Raw genomic sequence first — 25194 nt, 5'->3', positions numbered from 1 at the left:
ATAATAGAGCTTTATCAGATGTGTCTTCAAATATCTTCTTCCAGTCTGTGCCTTATCTTCTCATTCTCTCAACATTATCTTTTGTAGAGCAGAAATGTTTAATTTTAATGAGATCCTGCTTATTGATTACTTCTTTCACAGACATGCATTCATTGTTTTATCAATAAAGTCATTGCCATACCTAATGTCATTTAGGTTTTCTTTTATGTTGATTTCTAGGAGTTTTATACTTTGCTTTTTATGTTTAGGTTTATGATCCGTTTTGAACTGATTTTTGTGAAGTGTGCAAGATCTGTGGGGATTTTGTTTTTTGTTGTTGTTGTTGTTGTTTTGGTGTTTGCTTTTTGCTCTTAACGTTCAGTTCATCCAACATGATTTGTTTAAAAAAGGAAAACAACAATAACAAAAAGTCTTTGCTCTATTGTATTATATTGTACCTTTGTCAAAGATCAAATGAATATATTTATGTGGGTCTACTTCTGGGATCTTTATTCTGTTCTATTGATACATTCATTATTTTTTTTGCCTATATCAAACTGTCTTGATTAATATAGCTTTATAGTAAGTCTTAAAAGTCAGGTTATTAGTCCTCCAACTTTATTCTTCTCCTTCTATGTTGTGTTAACTATTAATTTAGTCAGCATTTTCACTGTTGTGACCCAAAAGTCCTGACAAGAAAAATTAGAAAACAAAAAACTTTTTTGTTTTTTTGTTTTTGTTTTTTGAGACAGAGGTCTCCGTTCATAGGTGACTGACTCCATTCCTTCAGACCTGAGGTGAGTGTAATATCCTGGCAGAAATGTGTGGCAGAGGAAAGCAGCTGGAGACATATCACCAGGAAGCAGAGAAAGAAAGAGAGAGGGAGAGCTCTGCTCAACAAGGGCAAAATACAGACCTCAAAGTCATGTCCCCAGCCACCTGCCTCCTCTAGCCACATATGCAATATACCCACTTAATCCCTATTAGTGGATTAATGCAATAATTATATTAAACCTCTTATAACCCCTTTGTTTCATACATGAGCTCCTGGGGAGCACCTAATATTTAAACCATAGGAGCAATTCTTAGTCTTCTACCTTTGAAAATACATATTAGAACCAGCTTGTCAATAACTTGCCAAAATTTTTATGGAAATATTACATTGAACCTATAGGTCAAATTTGGAATAACTGAATCTTGACAAATAGTTTTTCTATTCATAAACATGAAATTTCTCTCAATTTATTGAGTTATCATTTGATTTCTTCAAACAAAGTTTTTAAAAAATCTCTTTATGGAGATGTTGTGTTTTATTTCAATTTGGAGGTTCTAATGCAAATATTATATTTTTGGTTTCAAACTGCACTCCTTCATTGCTTGCATATATACGATGACTTTTGTGTATTGACTTTATGCCCTGCAACATTGATATAATCATTTATTATTCCAGGAGTTTGGGGTTGAATCTTTCTGGTTCTCGATACAGAATGTCATGTCACCTGTAAACACTTTTATTTCTCCACAATCTCTATATATTTCATTTTATTCTATTTTTACTTATCTACTATGCTGTAGTACCTTAGGAAAAGTTACTTATCATTAAATATGATGGTTGCTATATGATTTTTATAGAAGTTCTTTATCCAGTTGTGAAACTTATCCTCTATTCCTCATCTACTGAGAGTTGATACAATGGAGTAGGTGCCACATTTAGTCAAATGCTTTTTCTGAATCTATTGATATGATCATATAAGTTATCATCTTTAGCCTATTGATATGATGGATTACATTAATCAATTTTCAAATATTTAATCACTCTTGCATACCTGGAGTAAATTATATTTGGTCATGGTGTCATAATTGTTTTTATATATTCATGGATTTATTTGATGAGAATTTTTGCATCTGTGTTCATAATATATAGGAATCTATAATTTTCTAATAATATCTGTGTGGTTTTAGTATTAGAATGAGGTTGAAATTCTCTAGAATGAGTTAGCCACTATTTTATTATTCTTTCTGCTTCTGTATTCTAAAATACATTATAGAAATAGTACAAGTTCCTCCTTAAGTACTTAAGATCACAAAGAATCATATTTGAAGATAATATGAAATCTACCACTAGTACAATAGCATTTCTCTTAAAGTATTATTATTATTTATGATCGACTAGTTCAAAGACGTTAGGTAAAGGTAGTTTAGCTTCAACTTTGGACAGTGTGATCATTTGCATTGCTTTGAGAGTGTAAAACTTTATAGATGCTGATATATTTAAAACACACCTAAATTTACTGATCTGTCTTTTAAGCTGAAGACAAAACCATTAATTTCCTAAATACTAAAATGTTCCAAATATTTTATTGTGCTAAAATAATCTCATGATTGCTAATGTAAAAGCCTGAAAATATGAAATGTGACCTATACTTTAGCAGTCAAAACAAGACAAAGCAATTTTTTCACAAAAATATGAAAGGATTATGCTGTCCTGAACCAAAAACATAATCTTATTGAAAATGAGACAAAGTGGCACTCACTACCTCAGATGGTAAGGTTAAAACAAGCTTTTTTCCCCCAATAAAACCTGATTGTTAGGAATATAATTTTTGTTAATACTGGAAAAATAATTCCCTTAGAATCTATTGATTTTTCTAGATTTGTTGAGGTATAATTGGCAAATAATATTTTTCTTTATCATTGATTTTACATAACTAGAAAATTACATGCCTCGGTATAGGGTTTTTTCCCTGCATTTTTCCTGCTTTGTGTTCTCTGAGTCTTCTCTATATGTAGTTTGGTGTCTGACATTATTTTAGATAAATTCTCAGTCATTATCATATTTCAATTCATAATTGTAGGAAAACATGCTCTCTTTTTCTTTTTCCTTTCTTTTATTTTCTTTCAAAATGTAGGGTAGGAGCATTATTTGAAGCTTATATTTTTAAGTGTGTCAATATTGAGACTTGACTCAGGGGTGAGACCAAAGCAACAGGTGTACAGTTTGTCAGCAAGATAAGCAAAAGAAGGATTTTATTAAAATTTAGTATTGGACACTCACAATGGCATAAGGACTCAGAAATTTGGGTCCAATAAACAAAGACAAAAAAAAAAAAAAAAAACATTGTAACCCACATGTGGCCATGAGTGTGAATTCACCACCAGACAAAGGGAAGGAGAATATATTCTTAGTAGGGAGAAACCTGAGATCAAAAACGTAACTGACACAGTGGCTGCACTATGCACTGGTGCTTAAAAACAGTGCTCTATATCTCAACTGAACAAGGATAGTTGAAGCAGAAGCCATCTGGAGACAAGTACATTGCCATGGCATCGGCAAGACCCAGGAGATCCAAACACACACAGACACACACACACACACACACACACACACACACACACACAGTCACAATATCCAGGCAGGAGACTTTTGAGGGAACTAGGCAGTTCCTTATGGAATGGGAGAGAAATGGGTGTAGAGTAGACTGTCCCCAAAGGGATTTGAGTCAGAATAGCAAAATAGAGCCCAACTCTTTTCTCCTTTGTGCCTGGTGGCTCATGTAACCAGCTGAAGCAGGCTATAAGTCTGAATGCATGAAGGTGAATACATTCAGAGACTAATAATAGGAAGCACATGCTCCTGGGCAGCAGTGAGTGGAGGATTGGCTCCCCTTCTCCTTGATTAGCTTTCTTGGAAGGCTCCTAAGAACCTGACCTGCAGAAGAGATTGACTACTGTCTAGCCCTAGGGATGGGTAAATCTAGTTTCTCCAAAGAAGCACCACCCAACAAAGCCTGATTAGACCTGAGAACCAGTTAGACCTTAATGCCATTTCCTCAGAGAATGCTGCAGAATCTATACAGTGGGAATGCACTGAATTGGTCCAAAAGGACAAAACACCAACTGACAGTATGCCCTAACTCATCCCACCTCATACCGGTGAGAAGAGAAGTTAAGTATTATGTCAAACAGCTTCAATTTTAGGCCACTCTAACTGGCATGTCAGAAAGCAACACAAAAACAGGAAGGGGTTAAAAACTCCACCCCCGTGCTTTTATAAGTACATAACTTGAGAAAAATTGGAAAGAAAGATTGTGTGAGATAAGCAATGACCACCCATTCTGGTCAATGATTTTGGACACCTCAGTAGGGAGGTTTACTTCAGTCTCCATTAAGAAATTAGATTTTTAATTTTTTTAAATTTTATTTTATCTTTTATTCCTTCTGTGTGTGTGTGTGCGCACACACACATACCAGTATAATTATTACTGTTGTGGGTGATAAAGTTGACATCTGTGATTTGCTTTAAAGCCAGGGCTAGTTCAGGGTTAGTGTTTTCACTGATGAAAATTGTTTACTGAGTCCACAATTTCTGGTTCTTTTTTTTTTTTTTTTTTTGGTAGCAATTAATGTTGAAGGCATCATACTAAGATCTGGATATTTGGTTTAACACTGTTGTTTGTAATAGTTATTATTATTGTTTATTTTGTACCCACACTATGTGTGGTGGGTACCTACAGGGACACTTAAAGTTCACGGGTAAGAGATTCTGCTGCTGAAGTAAACATTCCCTACATTATTCCAACTCAAAGAAATGGGGAGACAAAAGTCCCAAGGCAACAAAAAGGACCCAAGAAGGAAAAATTGGGAACTCAGGTCCCACTCCTTAGAGCCTATACATACATCAAAAAACAGAAAGAAGTCCAGGACAAATAAGATAATTACACATAGGACACATTAAAAAAAAAAAAAAAAAAAAAAAAAAGAGAGAAATCCACCTCATTTGATGCACAAGGCCAAGCTTTCCAAAACACTAGAAAGTAGGCAAACAAATCTCCCCCCAAAATGCACAATTCCCCTACAAAGGTTCTGATTGATAGTGAGGTAGACAAAAACTCAAGAAATATTATAATAAACTGATTATCAAAATGTTCAGTGAACTATAAAAAGATTTAAGAAAGAAATTGAGAGCAACTATAGGTGATGAAAGACCACTTTGTTAAGGAAATAAAAGCACTGAGAGGAAGCAAAACAGATCTCCTAGATATAAAATACATGATCAATCAAATTTAAAACTCAATTGAAGGCATCATTAACAGATTAGAGTGTGTGGAAAATAAAACCTCAGCCCTTGAAGGTGGAATTTTGGACACTGAAGACAGGCTATATGACCTTGAGTATACAGAAGGTAGTAAATGTAAAAAATATATAGAACATGACTAGAATATACAAGAACTCTGGGAAAACTTTACAAAATCAAAGCCTGAGAATCATTGGGATAAGAGATAACATGGAGATCTAATCTAGAGGCATAAAGAACATTTTCAATGACACAGTTACAGAAAACTCCCATTATCACAAACAAGATAGACATCCACACACAAGAGGCTTATAGGACCCCAAATGGACACAGTCAATTAAGAAACTCACTGAGACATATCATAATACAAATACCTAACATAGAAAATGAGGAAAGAATATTAAAAATCACAAGAGAAGAACATCAGGTCAAATTCACAGGCAAACAAATGAGGCTTAATTCTAATTCCTCAGCTCAGCCCCTAAAATCAAGGAGGGTCTGGAATGAGATACTCCAAGCCCTAACAGAAAACAACTGTCAGCCCAGACTACTATAGCCAGTAAAATTCAGTTTCAAAATCAAGGGGGAAATAAAAACTTTACACAATAAGAATAAACTAAAAGAATTTGTGAGTACCAAGACAGCACTACACAGATTACTCAAAAATAACCTTCTCATAGAAGAACTAAAACCAGTTGTAAAAGCCCACAAACAGAGGAATTTTAATAGAAAAATAATTTACTGAATGAGAATCAGGACAGGATAAAATAAATGGTAGGAAACCACAAACATATTTATACTAACACTGAATATTAATTGGGCTCAATTCCCCAATTAAGAGAATATTAGCAGAAAGAGAATATTAATATTAAGAGAATATTAGCAGAAAGGATTAAAAAACAAGTCCCAACTATATAATTGTTATAAACTGACTCATAGGCAAAGGCATACAGACTAAAGGTAAAATGACAGCACCAAAAAAAAAAAAAAAAAAGAAAAAGAAAAAGAAAAAAAGAAATTCTAGCATATGAGCCAAAAAAGCAAACAGAAGTAGCTATTCTCATATCTAACAAGGAAGATTTCAAGCAAAAGTTAATCAGAAGAGACAAATAAGGACACTACATTCTAGTAAAGGGAACTATTTAACAAGAAGATATGACAATATTAAACATTTATGCCCAAAATGTCAAAGAATCTAATTACATGAAAAAAATACTGCATGATATTAAATCCCACATAGACCTCACAACAATATTAGGTAGTTTCAATGTATGCTTATTGACAAGTCATCAAAACATAAAATTAATGAAGATATTTCCAACCTAAACAAGACAAAAATCAAATGGACCTAACAGATCTCTAGAGAATATTCCACTCCAAAATAGCAGAATTTACTTTCTTTTCAGTTGCACATTTAACTTTTTTCAAAATAGACCATATTCTAAGTCACAATTTAAATCTTAGCAAATCCAAAATAATTTATATAAACCCATGTATTCTATCAGATCATAATGGAATGAAGCTAGAAATCAACAGCAAGAAAAATAATAGAAATCACATAAAGACATGGAGATCAAATAGTAATCTTTTAAATGAAGAATGGATCAGAGAAGAAATGAGAATAGAAATTAAGAAATTCTTAGAAATTAATGAGAACCGAGATACAACATGTCAAAAATTTCTGGGACAGAATGAAAGATTTTTTTAAGAGCAAAATTTATAGGAGCAACTTCCTTAAGAAATTAGACCGATATCAACTAAATAAGCTTATACTCTACCTCAAGACAACAGAAAAAAGAACAAACTAACCCCCAAACCAAGAGAAGACAATAAATAATTAAGATTGGAGCCAACATCACTGAAACTGAGAAAACAATGCTCAGGATCAATATAACAAAGACTTGGTACTTCGAAAAGATAAGTAAGATTGTCAAATTCTTAGCCAAAAGAAAGAGTGAGAAAAAGCAAATCAACAAAATCAGATATACCACAAACCTTTCTGAAATCCTTTCAGAACCTATTTTGAAAATTTATGCTCCAATAAACTAGAAAATCTGGAATACATTGACAAAATTCTAGACACGTGTGACCTGCAAAAATTGAATCAGGAAGATACAGAAAGTCTAAACATACCAATATTAAGTAATAAAATTGAAACAGCAAAATAAAAATCCCTCCAAAAAAGAAAATCTCAGGACCTGATAGATTCTCATTTGAGTTCTACCAGGCCTTTACAGAAGAATGGACACCAGTCTTTCTGAAATTATTTCACAAAATTGAAAGGGAAGAAATGCTCCCAAATGCTTTTTATGAGGCTAGTATCATCCTGATACAAAAACCAGACAAAGATATATCAAGGAAAGAAAACTACCAACCAATGAACATAGATGCAAAAATCCTTAATAAAAAATTAGCAAACTGCATTCAAAAACACATAAAGAAGGTAACTATGCAAATCCAAGTTCAGTTCAACATACACAAGTCAAAATGTAATTCATCACTTAAACAAAATTAAGGACTAAAATCACATGATCATCTCAACAGATGTAGAAAAGTCCTTTGATAAAATCTAACATCCATTCATGTTAAAAAATGCTAGAGAGCAAAATTAAGCTATAGATTTGAGAATGAAATAAAAACCTTCCATGATAAACAAAAGTTAAAAGAATTAACAATTAGAAATACTGCATTACAGAACATTCTCACATTCTCAGCAAAATACTCCATGAGAAGGAAATGAAAATCAGCAAAGGGAGGAACTACACTAAAGGAAAGGTCAATCAAAGGAGAAATTAAATTATTAGAAACCAAAAATAAACCAAAGTGATAGTGAATACAAATCATATCTCAATAATAACCATGAATGTTAATGGCCTATAAACTCATGAACCCAAAGACATAGACTGGCAGATTGGATTTTTAAGAAAGGTCCAACAATATGCTATTTTCAAGAGACTCAATCCTAGGAAAAGACATCCACAGACTGAGGGTGAAAAAATTGGGAAAAAAAACAAATCATTCACATAGAATGCATAAAGAAGCAGGGGTTTCCATCCTCATATCAAAGTGGACTTCAAACCAAAGTTAGTCAGAAGGCACAAAGAAGGACATTTCATACTGTTTAAGGGAATCATACACCAAAAAGTCATAGCAATCATAAATATATATTCCCCAAACAATGGATCATTTATGTACATCAAACACACACTTCTCAATTTCAAGAATCAAATAGACCACAATGCAATAATAGTGGGTGACTTTAACACACCTCTCTCACCACTGGATAGATATTCCAAACAAAAACTGAAAAATTATAGAACTAAATAATACAATGAATAATTTAGATTTAACAGATATATATATATCTGTTAAATCTATGTATATAGAAAGTATTTCATCTACCATTGAGCAAATACACTTTCTTCTGAGAAGCACATGGATCCTTCTGTAAAATAAACCATATGTTATGCCACAAAGTAATTCTCATCAAATACAAAAAGATAGAAATTCTACCATGCATTCTAACAGACCATAATGGAATGAAACTAAAAATCAATGATAAAGTAAAAAATAGAAGTTACTCCAACACCTGGACTAAATAGCATGCTATTGAATGATGAATAGAAAGCAGAGGAAATAAGGTAGGAAAGAAAATATTAGAGGTAAATGAGAACTGCTGTGTCGCCACAGGCGTGGCATGTCTCCATGTGTGTTGGGACTAATGAGACATTAACTAACTCAGGCTGACTCCTTACTCCCTGGCAAGTGAGCAAAATCAGGGCTCAAAGGCGGTTTCAAAGGTTCATGACAATAAACCGGACCACTGTCAGGGATTGGTTAACAACAGTTCCACGAACATGATCAGCTTGTGCTTGCCATATAGTACAATGGGACTCTCGCCTGCATGAACCCCCCATGCCTTGCTGACCTTTAAGTTGATTGGTTCCCACCTAGCCCCCACCCTATAGAAAAGCTGTGTGATTTCCTCAATAAACGAGTTCCTGCTATGAGGGGTCTCCCTGACACGTCGGATTGTCCTCCACTGGGAGGGCTGGGAGCGGGCAGTCAGTCGGCCCTACCTATCCCTGTCCGACCTTGTTGGGGAGTGTCCCCTTCCCTTGTCGCTGATCAAGAAGAGCAAGGGGGCTTAAGACCCCAACATCTGGTGCCCAACGTCAGGCCCCTCAAGGCTGAACCCCAGCCAAAGTGAAGAGGCAGTTTCAAAACCGAAAGTACCGGCAGATCAGGCCAAGCAAGTTCCAAGGTAAGGCATACCTGAAAAGATGGGGCAAACACACACCATACACGGTGACCCTGCACTCTCAGCTCTTAGACTCATGCTGAAGAGTAGGGACCTATAGTGGTGTGATACACAGGTGGAAAAAGCCTGGGACACCTTTACTCGGGTGGCCCCTTGGCTTCCTGCCGCTAATCTTTTTGACTGGTCCACATGGGATCGTGTAGAACAACTTGTTAAGAAGAGGTAAATCAATTTAGGGGAGGGTCCCCCATTGGGAGTCTGCCCTACATTATCTGTCCTTAAGGCCTGCTTCTCTCCAGGACCTCCCAAAGGGGGCTCCAAGTTTCTCCCCAAAGAGCCGCCGCCTAAAGAACCACCAGCTCCTCCAGTTGCATCTCCTTCCAGAAACTTGCCACATAGTAAACAACGTTGGGAGACCTTTAATGAGGAGCCCAATCCATCTCCATCCGCCCCTCCCAAGGTTGAGGAACCACGAGGGCAGCCAGCTTCTACACATAGGGAGGGCCCACTACCGCCCCAGGGAGGCTCATTGCTGCCATCTTGTATTCTGGGGCCACATCAGACTCCAATGAAAGTCTCACCCTCCTCCTTCCGGATGGCAGGAAATCTTCCTGGTGGCCATTTTATGATACTGGGCAAGAATTCACAGACTCTAACCTACCCCCTCCCTGTATGGCCTTCCCGATAAATATTAAAATGTTAGTTTGGGAAGGAATGACTACCGATCACAAATTGGCCTGTGCAGGTGTGGTGGGTGAAACCCAGGGCCCAGGGTTACGCCATGTGCATCTAAAGATGGCCACGGGGAGAGAGCAAACGGTGTTCTGATTATGCTTGGAGAAAGGCAGGAAGCGTTTACAATTGGCTATATGATAACCAGTTCAGCCGCCTAGCACTTGGACAGATATACTTTACATGTATGCTTGAGCGAGTGAGCGCTTGACCTTTAACAGAATTGGATGGACATATCTGGTTACAATTGCTTATGCATGAGACTGCTTATATATTGAGGGTGTGTTATCTGAATAAAGGGGAAGCTGCTTCACGAACTTCTGAAGAGTACGTGTCTTTTGTCCCGCTGGTCGGGCCGAAAGAGCAAGAAGCAGCAGCGGAGCTGCTTGGAGCAACCCAGGCTAGAAGCGGCAGTTTTCAGTAGCAGGGATGAAAGATTGCTCCATGGGAAGGTGGATTGTGGCTACCAAAGATATTGGCACACAGCTTGCGCAAGCGAGCAGACAGATGGAAAGGGATTCCTTATCTTCAAGTCTCTTCTTTCTTGCGCTTCTCTGCTCTTCCTGCAAACACAAATGCCTCCTTCTTCTCCCCCTCTTAATTCCTCCTCCTCCTCCAACTTCACCCCACCCAGCCCACCTAGTCCTCCTGCCATGAGGTCCCACATACGCCGCTGTGGAGGGAGTAACCAGCCCAACCATCAGTGGCATACCCTACTAAGGAGTATAATATAGTAGCCCCAGTCCCCACAAGTATTGGGAGATAATTGTTTCACAATTTTCTGCATCCAAACCTGAATTGATTACTAACCAGGAATAAGGGTTAAAATGCCCTAGGCATCAAGTTTCTGCTGGAACATTTTAGCCCCTTTCAGATCCTGATCTCAGTCAAGGCTTACATTGAAATGTAAATAGAGAAAGCCTGAAGGCTCAGTAGGAGACCAGTCTCAAACCCAAGGAAAAAAAAAAGCAAAAAGAGTCTTACCTGAATTCCAGCAAAAGTAAATTTTATGGTGCTTTACTAAAGTACTTAACGGCCGAATCATTTTTCCAGGACTCTTGTTTATTTTGAATTCTACATTTTTTTTTTTTTTTGCGCTCATGACTTTTTTGATCAGTTCTATTTTTTTATTCAACTAGAGTTTTTGAACATCTGTTACATTGCAATGGAGATTCACTTATAAAGTTACAAGGCCTTGGATTTTGTGTTGTGTGTATGTCCTGCTGTCTGATGTCATGTTTTGTCTATATCAAAACTGAGCACTCCTAAAATTAAAATTTAAAAATGGATCCAGATGCTTTTAATTCACGTGATTTAAAAAGGTTCAATTTAAATTGGGTAAAGTAATAAAAGTAAAATGCCTTCAAAAATAATTCACAAGTCTCTAGGTGGTCAAACTAATAAAATGTTGATGTTAATAAAATGTTTAACATCAGTTTTTCTAGGACTTTCCTTCAACAAGAAAAAGATGGCAAATACTGTTCAGGACACTTGTCTGATATCTTGGTTTTTACAAAATAAGTGAATTAGAGTTGACATGCATGGGATTACTCAAATGTGTTTGTAGAGAAAATTGTTTTGTGTCATCACTAAGCCAAAAACAAGGTTACTAAGTGATATGTCCTAACAAGTATAATTCTATATACAAAGGGTTCTAAAGGTTTCAACTGTGTTTCAATTAGAGTACTATAAATAACAAAATATTTAATCTTATTAAAATGGAGTAATTTATATAAATTAAGAAATTTCATAAGAGTTGTTTCAGAATGTGAACAAAAAGGTCAACAGATAGGAAAGAAAAAAATAAAAGGTTCTAGATATGGAAATATATTTAGTGAAAAACAAAATGTTTCTGGGTAAGAAACTGCTTATGTGATAAAATACATGAGGGTCTAAATAAGTGCTAAGAAAGTCTGTGAAGGGCAAGTTTCAATAAGTTTGCATGTAACTAAGTCGGTTGTATGTATGTGACACAGTTAAAGCTATTTAAGGTTTTTTCCTAAGGTGAAATACTAGTGTTCTGATATAAAGCAAAGTTTAATCTATATGGTAAAATGACAATGATTTCTTAGGAACACTAATTTACTCTAAACTTTGTGTCTATTAAGTTTTATTCTTTAGAACAATTAGTCTTAAAAATTGGGGTATACAATTATGGTTAAACAACTGTTAGAGTATTGTACTATGTTACAGAGTCTAAATTTTTCTTTAAAAAAATAAATTTGGTAAGATAAAAATGTCAAGGTAATTGTGAAATGGTCAGTCTTTGTATATTAAATGTGTTCATATTTTCCAGGTATACAAGTTTTTAAAGCAGGGAATTTATCAAGCTGCTATTCTCCAAACTAAACTTGTCTGTAATAGTAATTTTAAACTTAAAAAGAGTAAATTTTATTGGGGATTTATTTGTATCATTTAATGTTCTATTATAGGACCTGTCATCAATAGGGTATATGTAAAATTTGTTAAATGTATTTCTGAAGGTTATTGAGAGCCCGATTTGTTTAAAGGTTAAACATAAAAACATTTTGTCACTTTGCCACACAAAAGGAAAGTTAAAAGCTCCCTCAGCATTTCTTTGATTCATATTTAGATACAATGTTAAATTGTGTTAACTAATGTTCACATAGACTCAGGAGTCAATATATGTAAACTTCTTAAAATGACATTTAAGAATGTAATGCGCAGTAGCAGAAATGGGACAACAGTGATTGAGATTGGGGTCTCTGATCTCATGACTTTGGACAGTGGACTTCCTTGAGAGCTACACAGATCTCCTAACACTGCACTTTGCAGCTCTACCATCTTAGAACTACAGGCTCAACTTGATTCCTTGGCCACTGTTGTCCTGCAAAATCGTCGTGGTTTGGATCTGCTAACGGCGAAGGAAGGAAGGCTTTGCCTGTTCCTTGGTGAAGAGTGCTGTTTATATGCCAACCGCTCTGGCATTGTACAAGATAAAATCAAAAACCTACAAGAAGATCTGGAACATCATAGGAGCAAGCGCCACTCTAATTTCCTCTGGACTGGGTTACATCGGTGGCTCCCCTACCTCCTCTCACTTAGGGGCCTGCTAATCACCATTATCCTTGTGTTCACCTTTGGGCCTTGCATAATCAATAAGCTTATCCATTTACTGAAAAGCCAGGCTAAGTCTGTACAACTCCTGGTGGTCCGACAGCATTATACCGCCCTTCATAATGATGATTGGGAGCCCTATAGATAGGATCATGGATCACTCATATCAGGACACTGGGTCTAAGTGTCTCTCCCTTAAGCCCTGCTCCTCCTGAGGGGCCCACCTGAAGTGCGAAGGTGGTAGTCAATGACGGGTAAGATCCTCAGAGGAGGAAAACCTAAGACAGGCACACCTTCGAGTAAGGCGGACCCCCAAACTGCTAGGTTGATGTTCCATGACGGGTAAGACCCTCCCAGGGGCAACCTAAGACAGACACAACCTTAATATAAAACAAAAAAGGGGGATATGTTGGGACTAATGAGACATTAACTAACTCAGGCTGACTCCTTACTCCCTGGCAAGTGAGCAAAATCAAGGCTCAAAGGTGGTTTCAAAGGTTCATGACGATAAACTGGACCACCATCAGGGATTGGGTAACAACAGTTCCGGGAACATGATGAGCTTGTGCTTGCCATATAGTCCAATGGGACTCTCTCCTGCGTGAACCCCCATGCCTTGCTGACCTTTAAGCTGATTGGTTCCCGCCTAGCCCCCACCCTACATAAAAGCTGTGTGATTTCCTCAATAAATGAAGTTCCTGCTGTGACTGGTCTCCCTGACACGTCTGATTGTCCTCCGCCAGGAGGGCTGGGAGCAGGCAGTCAGTCGGCCCTACCTATCCCTGTCTGACCTTGTTGGGGACTGTCCCCTTCCCTTGTCACTGGTGGAGAAGAGCAAGGGGGCTTAGACCCCAACACATGTGTAATTGCTTTTTAATATTAAAAGAATTTATATTAAAAAAATTAAAAATCCCAAGATATAGACAAATTTCTAGAGACATATGACCAACCCAAAATGAATCAAGAGGAACTATAAAATTTAAAGAGGTCAAACTTAAGCAATGAAACAGAAGACACCCTCAAAAGCATACTAACCAAGAAAAGTCCAGGAACAGATGAATTCTCAGCTGAATTCTACAAGACCTTCAAGGAAGAACTAATATTCCTCAAATTAGTCCACAAAAGAGAAAAGAAGGAAACCCTTCAAACTCATTCTATGATGCTAAGTATCACCCTGATGCCAAGGCCAGACAAAGACACATCAAAAAAAGAAACTTCAGACCAATATCCCTGATAAACATAGATGCACAAGTTCTTAATAACATTCTGGAAATCACAAATACATATTTAAAAAATAGTGCATTACACTTAAGTGGGATTCGTCGCAGGGATGGAAGCTCTGTTCAACAAATGGAAATGAATAAACGTAATTCATCACATCGATAGACTTAAAGACAAGAACCATACGATTATATCAATAGATACAGAAAAAGCATTGGACAAAATACAGAATCCCTTCATGTTCAGAACACTAGAAAAACCAGGGATAGTGGGAACATACCTCAACATTGTAAAAGCTATCTATGCTAAGCCCAAGGCCAACATCATTCTAAATGGAGAAAAATTCAAAGCATTCCTTCTAAAAACTGAAAGAAGACAGGGATGTTCTCTTTCATCACTTCTATTCAACATACTGGTTGAAATTCTAGACACAGCAATCAGACAGACAAAAGAAATTAAAGGGATTATGAGTAGGAAAAGAAGAACTCAAACTATCACTATTTGCCAATGACATGATTGCATATTCAGAAGATCAAAAAAAATTCTACCAGAAAACTTCTAGAACTAATAAATAAATTCAGCAAAGTAGCAGGATATAAAATGAACACCCATATCTCTATATATAAGTGATGAATCCACTGCAAGTGAAATTAGAAAAACTTCCCCATTCACAATAGCCTCAGGGAAAAAAAAAAACACATAATACTTGGGAATCAATCTAACAAAAGAGCCGAAAGACTTCTACAATGAAAAGTACAGAATACTAAAGAAAAAAATTAAGGAAGACCTTAGCAGATGGGAAGATCTCCCATGCTGTTAGGCAGAGTTAATATAGTCAAAATGGCCTTACTACCAAAAGTGTTATACATATTTAATGCAATTTCTATTAAAATTCCAATGACATTCTTTGCTGAATTAGAAAAATAAAAATTCTTAAATTCATTTGAAAGCATAAAGAGAGCCAGAATAGCCAAAGGAATACTAAGCAAGAAAAGCAAACCTGGAGGCATCACAATACCTGATCTGAAATTATACTACACAGCTGTAGTAATAAAAACAGCATGGGATGGGCCTGGCATCAAAATAGTTTAGATCACACTGGTCATGCTGTCATACAATATGTACAATCAGAAAAATAAGAAATCATACTCCATCTATGCATGATTTATCAAAATGTATAAATACATTCTATTGTCATGTACAACTAATTAGAACAAATAAAAAATTTAATTAAAAGAAGCATATTTAAAAAAAATACTCTGCAGTCCAATGGAATAGAAAAGAAGATGCAGAGATAAATCCACACACTTATAACTGTCTGATATTTGATAAAGGTGCAAAAAATATATCTTGGAGAAATGGCAGCCTTTTAAAAACAAATGGCACTGAGAAAACTGGATAGCTATATAAAGAAAAATTAAATTAGACCCCTATCTCTCACCATGCACAAAACTCAAATTGAAATAGATTAAGGACTTAGAAATTAGACCAGAAACTTTAAAACTGTTAGAAGAAAACAGAGGTGACACTCCATATAGATGCAGGCACAGACTTCCTTAACAAAAACCCCAAAGTGCAAGAAATAAAGCCAAGAATCAATAACTGGGATGCCATCAAACTATGGAACTTCTGCACAGCAAAAGGAAAATTAAGAACATGAAGAGAAAGCCTATAGAATATGAGAAAATCTTGACCAGTTACCCCTCTGATAGTGGATTAATATCCAAATATATGAATAGCTAAAACACTTAACTCCAAAAAATAAATAACCAAAAGAATAAAAGGGCAAATGAACTAAACAGAAACTTCTAAAAAAAATACAAATGGCCAAGAAATATATGAAAATAATATATATTTAACATCTCTAGCAATCAGGGAAATGCAAATCAAAACTACACTAAGATTTCATCTCCCTCCAGTCAAAATGGCAATGATCAAGAATATGAACCATAAGTGTTGGCAAGGCTATAGGGAAAATGTCCATTGTCCATTGTCAATGAGACTTCAGAATAAAATGCTCTGCAAATCAGTTTGGAGACTCCTCAAAAAACTAGGAATAGAACCACCAAAGGACAGGCTATCTCACTCTTTGTTATTTTCCCTAAAGACTTAAAACAGGCATACTACAGCAACATAGCCACATCAATGTTTATAGCAGCACAATTCACAATAGCTAAATTATGGAATTAATCTAGATGTCCATCAATGAATGAATGAATGAAGAAATTGTGGTGTATACATATAATATACTTCTACTCAGCCATAAAATGAATAAAATTATGGCATTTGCCAGCAAATGCATGGAAATGGAGAACATCACACTAAGTAAAATTAGCCAAAATAAGAAAAAGTGGAATATTTTTTCTCTTATTCGGAAGCTACACTAAACTAAATAAAAGGGGGAAAGAAAAGATACATAAAGAACTAACCAAATACATATTAATAAATGAGTGAGAGGAAGTCTAATGGAGTCAAGTAAGGAAAATGGTAGAGGGGAAGGAGAATCAAAAGGAAAAGTGGGAGGGTAAAGGGGGGGGCATACACTAAAATCTGTTTCCATGCATGGTTGAGTTTTTCAGGATGAACTCAACTACTGTGTATAACAACCATAAAGCTCTAATAAAAATAACTTTTAAAAAACCATGCATTACTCAACTGTTTTCATGCAAAATTAGAATGCACAGAATACTCATGATTACACATTAATTTATTCACAATCATTACACAGTGAGATATGACATTGGTTGGAATATTTCTTCTTTTCTACTTTTCTTCTCCTTCTGGTATCCATATTATCTTTTGGGTAATGTGTATTATCTTTTATAGTCATCTCTTAGTTCTTGAATATTCTATATCATGTTTTGTAGTCTATTTTCTCCTTGCTTTTAAGTTTTGTAGGTTTCAGTTGAGATATTCTTAAGCTTACAGTCTTTAGTCAGTTATATCTAGTCTACTACTCAGTCCTGCTACAACACTCTTTATTTCTCTTACACACAAATGGCACAGAAATAGAAATAATTAAATATAATGATCTTTTCTAAATAATGGAATCTTTGTCCACATTCTGAGAAATAAAGATAGAAAATAAACACTGCAACGAAAAAAAAAGAATGTGTATGTATGTAAAACTGTTCTCAGTTAATAATATAAAAGTTTAAAATATGACAGTATGCTGCTTTTCAATGCAAATATAGTCATCTTCCTGAATATTGTACATATTGTGCCCATTGAAAATTTAATTGTAAATGAACTCATACTTCATTTTTTCATTCTTCAGAAAATGTTCTTTAAATAATTTCTGACCATTTTACAAATTCCCAATAGCCTTCCACAACTACATCTTTGAAGATACTCTTTTAACATTCTAGAATATATTTATATCACTCATTTTTCTTTTAAAATCTTACTTCTCCAGATTAAGACCATTTATCATACACTTCTCATATCTTACAAAACCAGATTCTAATATAACCCATTAATCTTAACACACTTTTTTATTTGTGTGCATGATTTAACATATGCATTCTGAGTACTTGGAAGTCAGGAAGAATGAATTATTCTTGTGATATTCAGACTTACGTGCACAGTAAAAAATAAGTTAATAATCATTACAAAAAGAACCTTAATAATATACTTCTGTTTGAATAATAACAGTTCAGGGGGAAAAAATATTCAACTGAATAGTTACAAAATAGGTAAATAAAAGTTATAAAGATTTTCGTCAGTATCTTTTTATGTTTTCCCAATTGTTTATAAACAGAACACAGTTTGAATTTGGGGAATAGTGTTTGAATTCTTTTTTCCTTTTTTTCTTCTTTGAGGAGAACTGATATTTTCTTTAAAAAACTGTTTTAAATCCTAGGTAGTTCACTTACTATATCAATCCAAAAAAACCCAAATAACCCAATCAATAAATGAGCTAAGAAACTTTACAGACACTTCACAGAAAAAGAAATATAATTGATCAACAAATGTATTAAAACTTTTTCATCTCTAGAAATTAAAAAATGCAAATCAAAACTACACTAACTTCAGTCAGAATGGCAATTATCAAGAATACAAGCAATAATAGGTGTTGGAGAGGATGTGGGGGAAAGGTTACACTCATACATTGCTGGTGGGACTGCAAATTGGTGCAACCACTATGAAAAGGCATATGGAGATTGCTCAGAAAACTTGAACTGGAATCACCATTTGACCCAGCTATCCCACTTCTTAGTTAATACCCAAGGGACTTAAAATCAGCATCTTATGTGACATCAATGTTTATAGCAGCTCAACTCACAAAAACTAAACTAGGGAACCAACCTACCTGTCCTTCAACAGATGAATGGATACAGAAAATGTGGTATAAATACACAGTAGAATATTACTTGACCTTAAAGAAGAATGAAATTATGGATGGAGCTGGAGAATAACATGCTAAGCAAAATAAGCCAAACCCTAAAAACCAAAGGTCAAATGTTTTCTCTGATAACTGGATGCCGATTCATAATGGGGGTGGGGTAGGGAAGAGTGGAGGAACTTTGGGCAGAGGGGAGTAAAGGGAGAGGAGGGGGCCTGGGAGTAGAAAGGATGGTGAAATGAGATGGACATTATTACCCCATATACATGTATGATTACACTACTGGTGTGACTCCGCACCATATACAGCCAGAGGAAGGAGAAGTTGTGCTCCATTTGTGTACAGTGTGTCAAAATTCATTCTACTGTCATGAATATATAATTATAATAAATAAAAAATAAATAAATTTTAAAAAGAATGTTAAGTGAATTATCTTTCCTAGAACATGAAGTTCCAATATATTAAATAAGATTTTCCAAAATTAAATTTATTAAGTGTTTTATGCTGTAGCTTGAGTGACAATTTTATGTTTACAATAAAATCATGTCTACCAACTCACACAATTTCAGTTGTCCCTTACCAACAAAAGAACAAGTGAATAATAATAAGTATTGGTGAGGATGTAGAGTATTGATTCTTATGCACTGTTGGGTGAGAAAGTAAAATGAAATGATGTAATTAGTATGAAGCAAATTATATCATTTCCTCAAAAACTTAAAAATAAATATCATTTTCATGTGCTCCACCACAGAATATAAACCAAAAAAAAAAAAAAAAAAAAAAAAAAGACAAAGAAGAAAAAGAAAGAAAGGAAAGGAAAAGGAAAAGAAGAGAGTGAAACAAATACTTGGAAACCAGGTTCATAAACAGCATTATGCACCAGAGTTAAAAGGTGGAAGCAAACTGTATGTGCATAAAGGGTGAATGAATAAGCAATGCGATATATGCATACAGTGGATTATTAGTTGGTCACAAAATGAATTATTAGATTGTCCTTTTTAAAAAGGAAGAAATTCTGTTGCATGATGAAATGTGGACAAAATTTGAGGACAGTCTTGTAAACGAAGTAAGTCAGACCTGCAAAAACAAATATTGCATGACTCTACTTAAAAGAAGTAACTACAGTAGTCAAATTCCTAGAGACAGCAAGTACAATGATAGTTGCCAAGGGCTAGGAGGAAGGGAAACTGGAAACTGGTTACTGTTTAATGGGCACAGAATTTCAGTTTTGCAAGATGAAAGATTTCTCAGGATGGATGTTAATAATAACAGAAAAATGTATTTAATTTCACTGAAGTGTGCACTGAAAAGTTATTAAGATAATAAATTTTACATTATGCATATTTGGCATAATTTTTAAAAATATAATTATGTCCTTTATTATTGCAACGTATCTCTTTATCACTTTGTTCAAATTTACCTGAAAGTCCTACCTCTCCAGAAGCTCAGTCATTCTTCTTTGTTCCAGTCAGGATGATTTTATTCAATTTTCAGGCTGTTTCATAATCTTTATTGTCTGCACCTTATCTCACAGAGCTGTTTTTCTCTGCTTCAAGTTCTTTTTTAAACCATCTCAAATCAATTCCTCCACCTTTCCTTGTATTATTCAATTCTTTGTATAAATATGACTTTTATCTGGGAAGTATTAGCTGCTGCTCTCTCCTCTTACATAATTTGGATGAAAAGTACACATTTTTTTAGTAACCACACTCTATTGATTGTTTCATTGCCTAACTACCCAGTTAGAATTTTAATTCTGGCAGATCAGTATGTCTTTAAAATTGTTCATTATCATGTATTCATTTCCTAGCACAGTGCCTGACCCTTTTGTTACATATATCTTGTATAAAAATTTTCATTCATATATATGCTCCATCTCAGTAATGCTCCCCCAATTATTAAATTATTGCCAGAAGCACTACTTTATCAAGTATGTTTTAAATTGTTTAGGAGCACTTGGAATAAGACTGAATTTAAATCCTAACCCCAAATATATACTATTTAATGTACATGTACTAATTAATGCTTACCAGTTTATTTATTTTACCTGTCTTTCATCATCAGTAAATAAGCATATTAGTGGCTTCATAGGGATATTTTGAAGATTAAATAATATCCATTAACCATTTAGCACAAAATGGTAGACACTTGGCACAAATTTTACTTATGTATTAAATAATAATATAGGTATAAGTAATCAGATTTTAAAGTTTTATATTCTAATTTATCTGAATCTCACAAATAGAGAAAATAGAGATGTGTGAGAAAACCTGATGTAAGCAAAATTGTAGTATTATATAGATAAATAGTTTTTTTCTTAATTTTTTTTACAAAATTTACATGACAATAGCTGTACATAATTACGGGAAATAGTGTGGTATTTCAGTACATGATGTAATGTATGATGATTACATCATTATATATACATAATTATGATTAATAAAAATAACTGTGAATTTTAAAAGAGCTGTTAGAGCTATTGAACAATCCCAACACAAATAAATTATAAATTTTTGAGATGATGGATATGTCAAGTGCCCTGAGTCAGGTGCACCAGCAGAGAATGGAGCACAGAAGGATGTGAATGGCCTGGAGCCTCTGGTGTTTAGGAGGTTGGAACCAGAGTATTGGGTAACTGATATTATACAGGCATGAAAAATCCAGTCATCCTTCCTCTCTGACTTCACCCATATCAACTTTGTATTTTTACAAAGAATAATAACATTTTTGTGATCTTGACTATCTATGTGTACATTCCATCCCTTTATTGTTCCTTGTTTAAGCATCATCAACACTCATAGTACCTGTTCATGCACATTTTGACAAGACTCTCTCAGAACTCAATATCAATACTGCATCTTACAATATTATTCATTAACTTATTTTTACTTAAACTGATATTATACCTTATGTGAAACCAAAAACTTTACAAGAGAATAAGAAACTGTATATTTATCATACTCTAACAACTTGCTTTCCTTTGTGTTACAACTACACAGGTAATGCAAACAAACCTAATCTTTTTCTGTATTTTGGTCCTGCTTTAATGGTCTATATTGCCAGAAACTAGAATTCAACCTTTTTAAAGAATGCAAATTCATTTGACCACATATATTTAAGAATGATGATTAATAAGCTCTATAAAATTAAATACCAATTTAAAATAAAATACAAACATGTTCATGCTTTGTGTTTTCATGTATATTATATATGCAACAGGTTTTAGGGACCACACAAATTATTATTTATATAAGGAAAATTATATCTAAGACTAGAAAGTCTTTATATTTTTAATAATCAGGAAAAAGTTCATATCATCATGGAAAATATGATGAACGATCATATAGGTAATTCACAAAAGAAGAACTAGAGAATAAGCAAATGCAAAAACTCAGTCAAAACTAATATAACATGGACACTCTATCTAGGATGATTCCCATTATATTTAATTATTACTTTTACTTACTCAAGCCTTCTAGTGAACAGTAATAAACTTGGTACTATAAAATATTTATATACATTTTTTATATTATTTTTGTTCTTTCAGACAAGTATTTTATTCTAGCAAATAAATATTTATAAGCTCTTAGGAAGTTCATTTTTTTTCTCCTTAGGAAGTTTTTATACAATAAACAACCTACCATAAATTCATGGCATTATAATCTATGTAATTTGTTATTTAAAAATATGGAATAGTTTCTATAAAGTATAACAATTAAAATTAATAACTTGTTAATATTTATTTTTTTAATTTTTTATGTTTTGGTATGGGGAAATGAGCCCAGGAGCTCTTCATTAATGAGCTACATGATCGGTTTTTTTTTTTTTCTTTTTCCAAATTTTCATTTTGAGACAGGCTCTCACTATATTACTGAGGGTCTCACTAATTTGATAAGTCTGGCCTCCTACTTGGAACCATCCTGCCCCACCCATCTGAGTTGCTGGGATTACAGATGTACTCCATCCACCCAGCTTATTTATTTCTTTACATGAAGAAAATTCTGAAATATTATTATGGATCACTCTCCACAGGGGTTATAGTAAAAACTGACACCATGAAATATGACTTTAATAATCTTGCATTAGTTTACACTTTAAAATATTTATATAGGTATTTGTGACTAAATAAAAGGTATCCATTTTTTTCCACTAGTGTCCTAAAAGGTTCCAAGATCTTCTAACAAACTCTTTCTAATTAACTCCCTCTTTGTGACACCTCACAGTTCCTTATGGGGTGCAGTCTCTAATGTTGTAGGTAATACTTTTCATAATCATCACCAACATTATTATTACACAGGTATACCCTCTTGATCTTTGGTTGGGGAGATCTTCATTGGGCGAGAGTGCATAGATCTTTACAAATCATTTTTGAGTTTGAAAGTTACATGACAAATTGGTAAAATTTCCCTTGAACACAAACTATGCCACATCATATTTTCGAGATAGGGAATATCACGTACTAATTTATTCTTCATTTACATGTCTTTGTCTCCACTAGATTGTCTATTCAAACAAAATTATGTCATTTTTTTCAAATTTTTGAGAAAATACCTGAAACAGTGTAAATCACTGATTTGTAAATGTATGAGTGATCAAAAGAATAAATAAATGAATGATCTTGAATTGCTTCTCACGTTTTCCATTTTGAGTTACTAAATGTATGCTAAAGAAAGGCTTATACCAAAAAAGGTCATTTTAGAAACATTATCAGACTATAAAATGAATAATATTGAATTCTAAATGTATTGTTTACTCATATGAAGCTGACAGCTTTATTGTGTGTGTACTTGTGTACATGTATGTTTGTGAATGTGCATGTGTGTATATGTGCAGTTGTGTGTGTTGGGAGAGAGACATAGACAAAAAGTCAAAGAGACTGTTAGAGTAGGTAGAAAGACACTGAGGCTGAAATGAAAAATCTCCTAAAAAACAGACTTCCTAAGTAATTAAAGGTTTACAATAAGACAATTTAAGAGTGAAGGTCATGATCCTATTTACAGATGATATAGTAGTTTGAATGAACTTAGAAGTAGATAAAATACTGCAATCTGAGTATTCTTAAGAAACAAAATAATTTCTATTAAGGGTGGAATTTCTGAAGAACATCAGGATGAATGGCAAGGTTTGTGTTGTTCACGTTGATTGAGGCTTCAGAAAACAATAGCAAAAATAGAGATAGGAAATTCAGGATTGGAATAAATCAGAGAAATAAAAAAATTAATCAATATAAGAATCATAGTACTTGAAAGACTATCTCACTGGAGAATAGTTTATTGGTGAGAAGAATGCTTGGTGAGATTAATGGAATTGTGCAATCAATGAATGTTAATGTTATATGTGTGAACATATGGCCAGAAAATGTTGAATAACAGATGTGATTAACAAGTCTGGAATATCTGCTAATGGTAGCAAATAGAATCATGATGCAGAGTGTTCTTTATTTTCCCTCAAGGAATTTCTCCCCAGATGGTTTCGATAAGATTTAAAATAGATTTTAAAATTAAACTCATGCAGACATAAAATTGCATCACATTTTAAAGTTCTGGATAATATTGAATAACATCCACAATTACCAATGCTTTATTAAGAATAGTATTAAAACATGATATGGTTTAAGTTTTATTTTTGTTCACCTTCCACAAAAATTATTTAGGAAAACCAGAAATTTAAATACAGCATATTTTACCAACACAATGCTTAAGTAGTAATGTGATCATTGACAATTTAGTCTCAAAAGATGATTTTACAATTTTTTATATTGCTAAATGAAAGAAAGCCAAAAAACAATAAATACTACAAGATTTCAATATATAACATTCTGGAAAAAACTAAATTATAGAGATGATAAACAGACCAAGGGTTTCCAGAGGTTTAAAGATCAGAGCCAAAAGGATTGAATATCTAAAATAGGAAATTTTAATGAAAACAAATTTTGCATGTTGGTTACATGATGGTCATGATGGTGAATTTAAAAAGCCTTATAGTATTTTTCAAAATGCATAAAATTTTCTAGCACAGTTAACCTTAATACATGTAAATTTAAAAACTAGGTGGTCTGCAGATGCCAAAATGAAATAAAATATATCACGTTTTATGTATGAAATGAATGTATGAAATGAGTTGGATGAGAAATAAAGTGGTAATGAAAGCAACTTTTAGAATGAGTGAACTCTGTAAGACTAAAGGCAAATGCATTTTACATAAGCACTGTGTTCTGGCTGATAAAACTATTTCCTACAGGGGTGAAGGTAAAGCATTCTGAAATCACTATACACATATTCTGGAAGTAACCAAAGTATCAAATGGATAAAATATATTAGAAGTCAGATTTCTCACAGTTGGAGTGAGAGGTTACAGAGCAAGAACTATACTGTGGTAATTGATTAGAGTTGGATACAGCAGTATAAACTCATGTTTAATTTAATATATATATAGATAATTGTATATAGAAATATAGTTATGAATATGTACACAAATTTGTGTGTGAGTGTGTGTATTCTGCCA

General features: G+C 34.1%; 2 long non-coding RNA genes across 2 annotated transcripts in view; one reads left to right on the top strand and one right to left on the bottom strand.

The window, feature by feature from the left end:
• LOC306669965 overlaps positions 1 to 11021 on the top strand; it is a 430887-nt gene extending 419866 nt beyond the window's left edge. Inside the window, exon 2 of the long non-coding RNA XR_013766270.1 lies at positions 10739 to 11021. This is a non-coding gene — a long non-coding RNA (uncharacterized lncRNA). The remainder of the gene's footprint in view (positions 1 to 10738) is intronic.
• A 1236-nt stretch (positions 11022 to 12257) lies between these two features.
• Positions 12258 to 25194, bottom strand: part of LOC306669966 — a 122507-nt gene continuing 109570 nt past the window's right edge. The window contains exon 2 of the long non-coding RNA XR_013766271.1: positions 12258 to 12396. This is a non-coding gene — a long non-coding RNA (uncharacterized lncRNA). The remainder of the gene's footprint in view (positions 12397 to 25194) is intronic.

The sequence above is a fragment of the Sciurus vulgaris genome (genome assembly GCF_902686455.1).
Source record: "Sciurus vulgaris genome assembly, chromosome: 9".
In the NCBI taxonomy this organism is placed as follows: domain Eukaryota; kingdom Metazoa; phylum Chordata; class Mammalia; order Rodentia; family Sciuridae; genus Sciurus; species Sciurus vulgaris.
Note: the sequence above shows the minus strand (reverse complement) of the source record. Positions and strands in the feature narration are given on the sequence as shown.